The sequence below is a fragment of the Chenopodium quinoa genome, unplaced genomic scaffold, assembly GCF_001683475.1.
Source record: "Chenopodium quinoa cultivar QQ74 unplaced genomic scaffold, ASM168347v1, whole genome shotgun sequence".
Classification (NCBI taxonomy): Eukaryota; Viridiplantae; Streptophyta; class Magnoliopsida; order Caryophyllales; family Amaranthaceae; genus Chenopodium; species Chenopodium quinoa.
The window spans coordinates 80230-91068 of NW_018745542.1; the positions used below are offsets into that span (position 1 = coordinate 80230).

Consider the following 10839-nt stretch of genomic DNA (forward strand, 5'->3'; position numbering starts at 1 on the left):
TTATATAGAGCTTCTGTACTTTGTTTTTGACCAAACAGTATTGTAACGGCTATTTTTTTGGAAGCAAAATAACAGATTTCTAAACATAGTTTAGGGAGTTCCTGCATTTATATCAGAAAGTTTAAGGAGTTGTCACCTGTTATTGAAGGTCAAAACTCAGGTCAGTGAGTGAAATGCAACTTTTGAAAGTTGAGTGAGTGATCTGCAACTTTGTGCTAAGTTTAGGGAGTGACTTTATACTTTACTAAAAAAAAAGGGTCGACTATGTCAAGGTCGCTACGTCTTCGGTGGTCAATTGGTCATTCAAAGGAGTAGTACAATAATTAAATGGTGCATTTTCTTGTTAATTTCGGTTATTATACTCTTTGTCTTTCGCACAACTCAACATTTCAAAGACAATGAATGATGGTTTAAAGTCTACGTCAACCTATCGACATCGACGAGCTTGAATAAGACCTTATTGCCGTATTAGAGCTGGCTTGGAAGGAGTATACATAGGGTCTCATTGCTTTAGAATTTTCAATGTAAATTAGTTGTATTATAGAGTACTTGTACGTGTATATGGGGTCTAGTAATTGCTTTAGAAATGTTAAAGTAAACTAGTCATTTTTGTAAAAGTTGTGATTAATTATTGTACCATGTTAAAGGAGGATAACGATTAAAGAATATTATTATTATTGTTATTATGGGTTTTTCTACATGGTATCCTTGAGTTTTTTGAGTTTTCTACCTTGTACTCTCCTAAATTCAAATTTCTACAGGGTGACCTTGAGTTATTAGTTTATTTTACATTATACCCTTGAGTTTTTGGATTTTTTCTATATGATACCATTGAGTAGTAAAATAAATGACTCTAAATTAATATGACTCAAACCAACACCATCTAAACAACTTATTTAGTACCCTCAAAGACACAACTAGCATGTTTATTGCAAAAAAAAAAAAGGACTAATTAACAACTTGAGTCACCTCTAAACAAGCTCTTTTAGTTAAAGTAGGAGCAAAAAAAAGTTCTTATCTTCCGTCTCAAACAATTAGTGTTGTCAAATTTCAAACCGAAACCGTTTTACTGCCCGAAACAAACCGACCCAAATGAGAACCGAACCGATTAAAAATCGTTTTTTTGAAACCGAAAACCGTCCCGAACCGTATGTGAATGAACCCGAAACTGAACCGATCCGAACTACGTTACAGCGTATAAGAACCGAACCCGTTAACGAACCGAACCAGTTCTAAACCGAACTGAAATCAAACCAAACCGAAAAAGAACCGAACTGTTTCTAACCCGAAACCGCTTTCAACCCGAAACCGTTTGAACCGAGATAAAAACCGTTTACACCGAACCGTTAACAACCAGCAGCCCGTTTGCACCAAACTGTATATAAACCAAACTGTTTATTAACCGAACCGCTTGTAAACCGAATTGTTTTCTGAACTGGACCGCTTATAAACGAATTGTTTATAAACTAGTAAGATCGGTATGGCTAAACATGAAACAGAACAAGATATATATATAAAAAATTAATGAGAATTTGTATATAATATGATGCCTATTTAAGAAATGATGAAGTCTCGACTTAATATAAAACTTGCTAACCAACAAAAGGTTAGCAAGCAATGTTATTAAAATCGCGATTCGGATCGTAGAATCGTACGATTCTACGATCCTAATCCACCTAAACGATGTAAATCACTGGTAGAATCGTTATGCTGTAAAATTGCTCATAGAATCGGTTAGAATCGATGGAATCGGTACCGATTCTACTCCTGTAAAAAACCTGATTTTTCAAAACCCGTAACTTTTGATTCCAAAGTCGGAATTAGGATTATAATATTTCATTGGAAAGCTCTTGAAGTCTACTTTCTAATAGAATTGGTTTCGTACCTATATCATTTATATATTTTATGTTATGGACTAAAGAGTGTAAGGGTGTCATAGTTGAACCTAACTTTGTGAATGACTTACATATTATTCAAACTAAATCATAATAAAGCTTATGAAACATCAATTTAAATAACTTTTAAGATTCTACCCAACCATTTAAATTTTGTGGGCATAAGAATGTATTCATGAGTCTCATGCACTCCACTTTGGGCATATAAAAAACACTTTTATAACATGAGTTTGTTGTAGTTGTCATTTTTTAGCTATCTCGTTAAATGAATTAACTTAACACTTAGTTTTCTATCATTATTGGATTTTTTTTATTATGCATGGGTCTAGGGAAAATAACTTTAGAGTCAACAATGTTATTTTTTTCATAATTTAATAACAACTGTCATGTACTCTCATGGTTAAGAATGTGTACCAATAATCCGACTTTATAGTTTATAGTGTATTGTTTGAGTTATGCGCGTGCGAAATTACTTGAGAAACTTTTTTATGTTTATATGTCAATATTATGTTATTAACAATATATATTATAATCATTCTCATTGCTATAAAATTATGTAAGTAGTCATTTGTTACATTTTGAAGCCCAATTTTACATTTTGGTATAATCGTACGATTCTACGATTCGATTTTACCGATTCGATTCCACCCCACTCACCGATTCAAAGTAGAATCCCGATTCTGATAACTTTGTTAGCAAGTACTATCAAATTTCAAACCAAAACCATTTAATTGCCTGAATCTGAATGACTCGATAAACTATCGATTTTTTGAAACCGAAAACCGACTCGAACCGTAATTTAGTAAACTCGAAATGGAATCGATCCGAATAATGTTAAACCATAGAAGAATTGAACCAGTTACAAACTGAACCGAAAAATAATCAAACTAGTTATGAACTGAACCAAAAAAGAACCGAATTGTTTCTAACCCGAAACCGTTTTCAACCCAAAACTGTTTGAACCGGGATAAAAACCGTTTACACTGAACCGTTAACAAACCGCGACCTGTCTGCACCGAACCGTTTACTACCCGGACTGTTTACAACCCGAACCGAATTAAAACCTCTCAAGAATAAACCGAAACCGAATCGAACCGATAATTATTTAAACGAACTGAAACCGACCCGCGAGACACTTAAACCGATTTCAAACCGACGCGATTTGGTACCGAACCGAACCCGAACTGTCAAACTGTTTTGACAGTACTACAAACAATCATACTACGTATAAAAGTTCCACTAAATAGCGAATAATGAAGATTGGCTTCAAAGATGCAGAATCTAGGTTGATCATTTCATATGACGTGAGCAGGACATCAAATTTAATTCTATCTTTTTTGCTTTCACTAGAAATGTGACCAGATTTCTTTTTCTTAAGCTTGGTTCTTCATTATTCGCTATTTAGTGGAACTTTTATATGTAGTATGATTGTTTGAGATGGAAGATAAGAACTTTTTTTTGCTCCTACTTTAACTAAAATAACTTGTTTAGAGGGGACTCAAGTTGTTAATTAGTCCTGTTAAATAGATCATTTAGATGGTGTCGGTTTGAGTCAAATTAAGTTAGAGTCATTTATTTTATAACTCAAGGGTACCATGTAGAAAACCCAAAAACTCAAGGGCTCCTTATAGAAATTTGGATTTAAAAGGGTACAATGTGGAAAACCCAATAACTCAGGGTATCATGTAGAAAAACCCTATTATTATTATTATTGTTGTTGTTGTTGTTGTTGTTGTTGTAAAAGAAAGATGAAAGATCCTATTGAACTGACACCTCTCACAGATTAAGCTAGCCCAATTTCACAGGTCAAATTTTGAGAGTAGAAGGGGGAGGTAAAGAAATCCCCCAATTCTTAAGCAAATGTAGTTGGTGGAACTCGAACTTGTGACTTCAAAATCAACGAATAACTGGTTTAATATGGGTAATGGGTGGGGTATATTTTTATGTATTTTTTGTATTACATAGGCTGTTGTTAAATTTGAGAACTCCTTATATCTGAATACTCTTGTTAAAACAAATCATTAACAATACAAAACACTCAATCCACTACTCATATCTTATGTTAGTAATCTACTCTTATTATAGAGGTCTAAACTTGTGCATACATATGGGGTCCAATTGCATTAGAAATGTCAAAGTAAACTAGTCATACAAAGTTGATTGATTGTACCTTGTTAAAGGAGGACCACGATTAACATGTTTGATGGGGTAGATATTTTTATGTTTTTTCTATTATAGGTTGTTAAGTTTGGGAATTCTTTATATAGGCTGAATACTTCTGTTAAAACAAGCCATGCATATATAACAATACAAAATACTCCGTATTATTCTATCCTGTCTACTGTCGTCTACCCATTAAAAGTATCTAAACTAGCTCCAAAAATTCCATTGTAATAAAGATGGGTTGCTCAAGCTATGCTTTTCTACTCTCTTTGTGCGTGTGTTGGGTGTTGACACCACTCATCACCGGCGAGGAAGTAGTGTCACCCCTTGTAATCGCTTCACACTGTTCTGATAAGTGTGGAAATTTGAGCATTCCTTACCCCTTTGGCATTGAAGAAGGTTGTTACTATAAACCACCAAATAATGAAAGATCATCTTCCTTCAAAATTAAATGTAATCTTTCTGAAACCCCTCAAACACCAATTTTTGGTTCAAGTTTTGAGTTACTTAACATTTCGGTGATAGAAGGAGACATCCGCTCCAAATTTTATGCTTCTTACGATTGTTACAACCAAAGTGGGCGTGTTAATGGTACGTCGCCTTGGTTTAACCTGGTGTCATTTACCTTATCTAGCACTAAAAATACATTAATTGCTATAGGGTGACACCTATGCCTGGTTTACTGGTTATAGAGGTGGCAAGAAATATAATACCGGGTGCATGACCATTTGCGCGGAGCCACAAGATGTGGTTGATGAGGAATGCTCCGGTGTTGGTTGTTGTCAAGCTTCTATTCCCAGTGGAGTTAACAACGCCACCGTGGTAGCACATAGTTATTACAACCATAGTTATGTATATAGATTTAACCCATGTAATGCTGCATTTCCAGTGGCAAAAGATGCATTTACATTTAACAAAATATATTTAAGTAAAGATATGGAGTACTACAAACACTTGATGTTACCTGTAGTATTCAATTGGACCATTGGACATGAAAAGTGCTCTGTGGCAAAAGCAAAAAGAAGCTGCTTGTGCAAGGAAAACACATATTGCATTGATCCGGACCACGAATTGGGGTATCGTTGCAACTGCAAAGATGGTTATTCTGGAAATCCTTACCTTCCTCGTGGGTGCACAGGTATATAAAAAATTGTCGATTTCACTTTTTAATTTTTTGCTACCAATTTACTTGAGAGATTCTGGATATATACCCGTGCTGCATGAACATCATTTAGCATGAGGTATTTTGGTCATTCTCTTAAAAAATTAAATTTTAATGTTAAATTTTGCGTACTACTCTGTATTAAAAATATGAATTTTTTGTGAAAAACTACTTTTTATATACAACCTTTTGAGAAAAACTACCATTTAAAAAATTGTTGTAAATGACTACCTGTTTTTAAAAAAATGTTGTAAAGGATTACCATCACTTACTGGAATATGGCCGTTGACTCCCTTTTCCGGCGTTGACCACCCACGTGCCGGTCACATGACTTTTTTTTTTTTTTTTCTATGCATGCACCACCAGCATTGCCGCCATCTTCACCACCGCCCCACCGCGACAACACCTCAAATCACCTCAAAACTCCCTTACAACCGCCCCCACGCATCCCAAAACCAACCCCACCCCACTTGAAACTGCCTCCACCCTGTCGAATCCAACACAAGCCCTCAATCTCTCCGCAATTCCGCGACCCTCGATCAAACAACAACATCATAACTTCCTCAATTGAGGAAAGGAAAGGAAGGGAGATCTGGTTTTTGAGGGGGTCGAAGGAGGGTGGGCGGGATTTTGAGGGTTTTTGATGCGTGGGATGAAATTTGACTGAAAATTGATAATTTATTTGAGGGGTTAGTCGGAAATCAAGAATCGAGGGAAAGGGGAAGGGTTTCAAGGTGTCCGGGGGAATGATGAGCAGTAAATTGAAGGGGGTGGGCAAGAAAAGGGCTGCCGGATTCAATGGAAGTGGGGGTAGGGAGTGGCCGAAAATTGATAATTTGTTTGAGGCTAGCTAGGGCTGCAAGAAGGGGTAAGGAGGGCTAAGGGAAAGGAGCGCTACAGGGGGTGGGGGATGGTCGGAAATTGGAAAGGGGAGTCGGAGGGGCAACAAGCGTGGCAGTCAAAAGTGTGTAGGGGTGGTCGGAAACTGGACAAGGGAGGGGAAGGTGACGGCGAGGGGGAAGGGGTGCTTGAAAACTAGAAAATGGAGGAGGGGTGAGGGTGGTCAAAAACGAGAAAAGGCCGCCACGTGGTCTAGTCAATGCCGGAAAAGTGAGTCAACGACCAGATTTTGGCAAGTGGTAGTCCCTTACAATATTTTTTTTAAAAAGAGGTAGTCATTTACAACAATTTTTTTAAAAGGTAGTTTTTCACAAAAAGTTGTATATAAAAGGTAGTTTTTCACAAAAAATCCTAAAAATATACTTCCTCTGTTCTTTTTTACTTGACCTGTTTCTTTTATCACGTTTGCCAATGTAAAACTTTAACGGTTAATAACTTTAACTCTCCATAATTAAAAAAACATAAAGTTATATATTTTGATAGTACTTATTAAGACGAATTCAAAATGATCCAACATAAATATGTTTTTCATACATATTATTCACAAAATACGGTCAAAGAAGGGATGGTGAATAGTGTAAAAGTCAAAGCGGGTCAAGTAAAAAAGAACGGAGGAAGTATATAATATAATTGAATTCTTAATGTGCCACTATCAAATATATATTTTGTGTACTATTACGTATTAAAAATTACCAGTGCATGTTAAAAAAAAACTCTATTTGTTCTACTAGAATATATATTTCAATGGTACTGTAATTAGATATTTGATAGTCTCATTAAGACAAAAAAAATGACTTACATACCCTGCATCATACATACGGGTATGTACTTAAGACTTCCCCAATTCACTCACTCAAGACTATATAGTTTATATACAATTTTATAACATCTTGTTGTGAATTAAATCAATCATGACCAAGAAAGAAAAATTTCTTAGCTAGTTTAATACAAGTATGTTACTCCAATTTACAATGCATAATGGGTGTTTGGATTTGCATTTCATTAGACATTGACGAGTGCAAGGGAGTGAATGATTGCGAGAAAGCAGAGTATTGTGTCAACACAATCGGAAGTTATTATTGCAAATGTCCAAGGGGGCACCTCGGGAATGGGACCAAAACCGATCCTTGCGTCTCTAACAGAAAGCCGTGGCTCATACCAGTTTTGGCTACTGCAGGTATGGAACATAAATATATATATATATATATATATATATATATATATATATATATATATATATATATATATATATATATATATATATATATATATATATATATATATACACTGCTCATAAAAGATTTTGTCCAAAATTTCTTGTTTTATATCTATATTTTAATTTTTTTTAGGAAATTTTGTCAACAATTACCATTTAAATGACCATTTTTTAGAATAACTATCATTTAAAATTTTCTTTTAAAAATACTACCACAAAGTCACAAAAACTTTGAATAGCACTGCCGCGTTTAATTTTCGGCAAAAATTTCCGATTGAGAGAGCCTATTTTATAAAATTTCAATCAATTGTGGTACTAATATCAAGAGATTTCTATAATCAAACACATTATAAGTCAATCATCTTTAATTTCGCATTATACTTGATTTAATTTCTCAATTAAATCTTAAAATCAGGGTTTATACGGTCAAAAAATTGAATTAAGAGCTTTACAAAATTGGAGAAGTTGGGGCAATTGAAGTGTATTATCCAATTTAGAGTTAATGTAGAGCAATGTTGTCATTTAATTTGGTTTTATAGAGGCAAGTTTTATAAAGTATGTGCCCAAAATGGAGATTCTTGTCGAAAACAATAAATGTGGTAGTACTATTCAAATTTTTTGTGTTTTTGTGGTAGTTTTTTCAAAAATAAATTAAGGGTCTGTTCTGATTGACTGAACTGAACTAAACTTATTGGAGCTGAATTGAACTGAACTTATTGGAGCTGAACTGAACTGAACTGAATATTTTATGAAAGAAGGAAATTAAGATAAGAACTAAATTGAACTGAACTGAACTAAACTTAATGGAGCTGAACTGAACTGAATTTATTGGAGCTGAACTGAACTGAACTGAACTGAAATGAAGCAGAAGAGAAAAGGCCCTAAATTGTAGTTGGTCTCAAAAGTGATCATAGAAATGGTAGTTGTTGGCAAAAACTCTTTTTTAAAAAAAAATCTTTAATTTGTCAATTAAGCACATATGTGATTGATTATAAATTATAAGGTTGATACTCATCTTATGACAACTTTTAGGGTCTGTTCTGATTTACTAAATTGAGATAAACTGAACTGAATATCTATGAGAGAAGTAAATTAAGAGTTGAACTGTTCGATCTGAACTGAACTTATGGAATTGAACTGACCTGAAAATAAGATGAAGATAACAGTCCCTTAGTTTATAACTCCATTGCTATATGCTCCATAGGTCTTAAATCAGATCAATCAGTCCTCCTCAAACAACTATCACACGGTTTCTTGCTTGTTTATTGATAGGTTCCATTATACGTTCTTGTCATGCTTTTTAGGAGTTGATTACCATAGGTAAATGAGCGACTTTAATTTATCAAAATAATTTAAGCAACAAGATTAGAGAAGGGCTAGCTAGGGACTACGTGTATAAATTATTCTGATTAAATTGCTCATTTGAATTGCATAAAAGCTACTCCATACTTTAAAGTGTGTACCAATAATGTTTGTTGCAATTAAAATGAAGGAAATATAGTATTATATGTAGACAACACGGTGAAGTAAGAAGTGATAAAACCAAATATTTCCTTTACCATACAAGAATAAAGCAAAAGTCAGAAGATAATAAATAAAAAAAGTTTCAAAACAGATATGACTAATACAAAGACTTAAAAAAAACAAAAAAAAAAAGATATATTTTCTTTCCCTCGTATCTCTTACTTTTACATAAATACACCCACTATCACTTTTTAAAGTCTCAACAAATTTCGCTTACATAATATTTTAACAATTTCAAATCCACTGCATATAATTCAATGTCGATTAAAGTGTTGCAATTATAATAGAAAAATAAAGTACTAGGTAATCCATAAATACGTGCATTATAATTTTTGTTCTCTTTGCTACTCCATTATTCTACTTACATTGTACAATACTTCTACATATGAGGTTTTGTTAAAGCTTTTGTTAATCGTACAACGTATTGCAATTTGCTAATTTTTATTAATGATGTTGGTGGTAAATTATTGTAGTTTTTGGTGGTGGCATCATAGTTTTGCTCCTTTGTGGGTTTCTCATGCACTATAAACAAGAGAAAAGAAAAGTCAGAAAAATGCAAGAAAGTTTTTTTCGGCAGAATGGTGGTTTGCTTCTACATGAAAAGCTTTCTTTACGACAAGTTGATATATTGAAGATTTTTACAGTAGAAGATCTTGAAATTGCCTGCGACAATTATAGTGATGAAAACATAATTGGACGAGGCGGTTTTGGAGTTGTTTACAAGGGTATTTTGCCCAATAATCAAATTGTGGCAATAAAAAAATCTCTGAAGGTGGATCCAAATCAAGTTGAGCAATTCATCAATGAAGTTCTTATTCTATCAAAAATCAATAACAAAAATGTGGTCAGGTTACTAGGTTGTTGTCTAGAGAGTGAAGTACCACTACTGGTGTATGAGTTTATCAACAATGGGACATTATATGATCACTTACATGATGTAGTGAAAGCATCCATTCTTAAATGGCATGTGCGTTTGAAGATTGCATCTGAGGTTGCCAATGTGCTATCATATCTACACAATACAATCTTAACACCGATAATTCATAGAGATATGAAATCGATGAACATACTCTTAGATAAAATTTACACTGCTAAGGTAACCGATTTTGGAGCTTCAAGATTGATTCCACCGGACCAGAGTCAATTCGCTACAATGGTGCTTGGAACTCGAGGATACTTGGATCCTGAATATTTGCAAACTAGTGAACTATTGGGGTTGTTTTGGTGGAGCTATTGACAAGAAAAAAGGTAATTTCTAATGATAGGCTCGAAGCCGAGAAATGTCTCGCTATGCATTTTCTCGTCAAGTTAAAAGAAGATCGTTTGTTTGACATTATTGACATTAACATAGTGAGTGAGGGAACAATTGAAGACATACAACAAATGGCTAATCTAGCTAAATGGTGCTTGGTGTTGAAAGGAGAGGAAAGGCCTACCATGAAGGAAGTTGCAATGGAAATAGAAACTATAAAAAGAAAGGGATCCCATGATCCCCATCCATGGAACGATGATGGATCAGTTCGAAAAGATTGTGAATCTTTGCTCGTCGAAATTCCAAGATCAGACGAGTACTGTGGTTGTAGCAGTGGCATCGAATCTAATTCGTACGACTCACAGTTGCTTTCCTCTTTGGGAAGTGGTAGGTGATTGCAAGTCTTGTGGATGCCAATTGTATAGGTAAAATATATACTACCCCCGTTAAATGTTATGTGCAACTTTGGGGTATTATTTGTGAGATATAAAATATTTCAAAGTTGCACATAACATTAAAAAGAGGTAGTATATTCTAATAAATTGAGTAGTAGTTCATATATGTATTTTTTTCCACCATACTTGAGCGTATTCAAAGTAAAATATTAAACTATTGGGGTAGAAATGTAAAATAACATTAATAATACTGCAAAATTATGATTGAGCACAAATTCTTATATGTGGCTGGCCACACAGTGTGACTAGCCATCATAGGGATTACTTGGTTG

General features: G+C 34.2%; 1 pseudogene; it reads left to right on the top strand.

Moving 5' to 3' along the window:
* Positions 1-4106: 4106 nt before the first annotated feature.
* Positions 4107-10552, top strand: LOC110716137 (annotated as a pseudogene).
* The last annotated feature ends 287 nt before the right edge of the window (positions 10553-10839 follow it).